The sequence below is a fragment of the Drosophila montana genome, unplaced genomic scaffold, assembly GCF_035044405.1.
Source record: "Drosophila montana isolate Dmon_TW-CO22-7 unplaced genomic scaffold, ASM3504440v1 contig_2688_1, whole genome shotgun sequence".
NCBI lineage: Eukaryota > Metazoa > Arthropoda > Insecta > Diptera > Drosophilidae > Drosophila > Drosophila montana.
In genome coordinates, this window is record NW_026997557.1 from 79,999 (window position 1) to 82,897 (window position 2,899).

A 2,899-nucleotide genomic window follows, 5' to 3' on the forward strand; every position below is an offset into this window, starting at 1 on the left:
ATGTACCGAAGCAACGGCAATAGCTTGTACATAAGTTACGCACGAAAGAACAAAAAACTTTGAGCGACCGAGAGAGTAAGCAAAGCGACGGCGATTGCTTATGTGTACATAAGCACAAAACGAAATGTCAGGTTGCTAATCTTTTAAGTTTGTTGCTCTAATGTAAAGCAATAATGTAACAAACACAAAAATCACGTCGGGGTCACCAAAATGTTGCGCTATTGAGCTTTTTCAATAACTTTCACAAATAGAAATAAATAACTTTATTTTATTTCTTGTGTTCCAATTTATTTATGTATTTATTATAAGTTACGATAAGCAGGCAGACCCGAATTGGTCTGTGCTTATTATTTAAGAACAATAGTTTTACAAAGGCAAGCGAACCCGAATTGGTTCGTGCCGATTTTAGCGAAGCGATAATTGCGACAAATTAATATGTATTGATAATGCAAGTGGCCGATGCGTACCAAATGCACGAAGCGAACGAACTTAACTAGATCTCGAAGCACAGCATCGAGACTTTCGCAAAAGGTAACGTTAGGGCAATAAATGATCGTTACAGCGAAGAGCGCCAGCTTAATGTAAATAATCTTTAGAGCGAAATTTAAGCAGCTGTTTCGCAGAGCAAGTATTACGAGGTAAGAAGACGATGCTGCTCTTATCAGCGAGGTCGCTCCATGCTGTTTTGGCTGCGTAGCCAGACAATATATATATTTGACAAGCATTTTTGTTTTGATTTAACCGTCAATGGAATGGAGCGTGAAAGTGGAATCTACATGGACTACTTTTCTGAACCCTAGGGAGAATTTTCTCGTAACACCCGCGACAATTCGCTGTACGAACTGCAGGACGGAACCACCACTTTAATTTATTAATCATCATCCTTATACTCGGACTCATCTTCTATTTCTTTCGCCATTTCTGATGCCGCATTATTGTAAGCCTTAGACTTTTAAGCGTCTTCTTGGTTAACCATTTGGTTAATCGGGGAGACGCAAACAGCACATCTGGCTTCTCCAAAACCCGGAGATAAATACCTGGAGGGCGTCCCCCTGATTTTCTCGCACATACCACTCACGAAAACAGCATTGTATGAGATGCAGATCTTATTTTTCAACAAAATTAGGGTTTTCTCGACCTCATTGTAGTATTCTAATAGAGGAAAGCTTACCTGTCGGAGCGTACCAAGCTCTTGATTTCTGACATAGATCAGTCGCTTTTCGCAATGTACGATATCGAGCCTACTTAAAATAGCATCAAAGTTCATGTGTGTGTTAAATGCTGGGTGCAGTATTAGCTGCGCCCTTGATTTTGCTGTTGAGAATGATGATCGCCAAATATTGTCGAGAAATAACGTCGTAGAGCTTGTACGAATGTATTCTGCTTGCCCTTGAATTCTGCTAAGCACTTTATACACTTCTAAGCGTTCATCGCATCTGAAGCATAATAAAATTTGAGAGTTTTGAGAGACTTAAAATTCAGGCAACGCGATGTGCTTGCTTCGAAGCTGTCCTCTCACATATATTTATCACTCTCTTTATTATGCGCTACTTATTACGCAAGTGCACTAGACTCTGTAACCTCGACTATCGAACGCAATGGTCTCCGGTTATGTTTGGCATTTTTTCTAAAGGCGTTTATTTTAATACTGATTTGTAGTAGCGCTAGCAAGTATAAATTGCAGGACAGAATCGTCGCTGCCGTACTTAAGACACATCCAGTATGTTAGCGATACCACAAATCGGTAGACTACCTTCGGCAAATAATATAATTCATTTCTATTTTTTATACCCTGAACCCATTGAAAATGGGTAAAAGGGGTATAATGTATTTGTGCAAATGTATGTAACAGGCAGAAGGAAGCATCTCCGACCCCATAAAGTATATATATTCTTGATCAGCATCAATAGCCGAATCAATCTAGCCATGTCCGTCTGCCCGTCCGTCCGTCCGTTGTATGTTATAACGCAAGGATCTCAGAACCTATAAGAGCTAGAGACTTGAGGTCTACTAGCTGAAGGTCCTCCAGGGCCTGCGCAGATCGAGTTTGTTTCCGATATTCGATAACTTGCCCCGTTTCCAAGAAATTGATAAAAATCGGTATCGGTATTCTGTTTTTTGAGCAATTTTGGTATATAATAAAAGCTAGAGTCACCAAACTTGAGATGTAGCTTCTAGAATATTATATATATATCAATTATCTTTCATTTTATAGCTACCACCACCTCTCCGCTTTTACCTCATGGTCATAAAACAAGTGAAAACACAAATTTATGCTGCCCACCAATATAAGCCACAATTTAAATGCAATTGACTTTTTGATAATTCACAAATATTCTATAGTACAATAAGATGTACTGTACAACAGTTCATAAGGATGGGTTAAGAAACACAGAAATGATTCAAGAAAACGTGCAAATTCCAAGAATTTCTGTATATATGTACACATACACATTTACGCGCGTCTTCTTTGAATTCTATCAACAGCATTGCAATTGTGATTGTAAAACATTCTGTGCTACTATTATAATTCGGTTTATTCCATCAAAAGTCAATTATTGGTTAGCTGTTGAGTAGAGGCGGCGGTAAGTAGTGCGGTCAGTTGCAAGTTCGAACCCTACCGAGAAATCTGTTTTTTTTGCGGGTTTGGCTGTTGAATAGAAGCGAGCTCGAGCCCTGCCAAGGGAACTTTTATTTTTTAAATTTATCTTTATTATTTATTTAGGGTATCCGCTAGTCAGGAGCTCCTGACTAGAACTTGCTTTTTTTTGACACTTCCTTAAAATTAAAAATTTCTCAGTCTCGTCCTTGCTTTTCTTTCACGGGACTTCAGTTTTTGACGAGACCAAGAGTCTGTAATTATTCATTTTTGTACTTCGCCTCTCCTTTCGTACCCGAC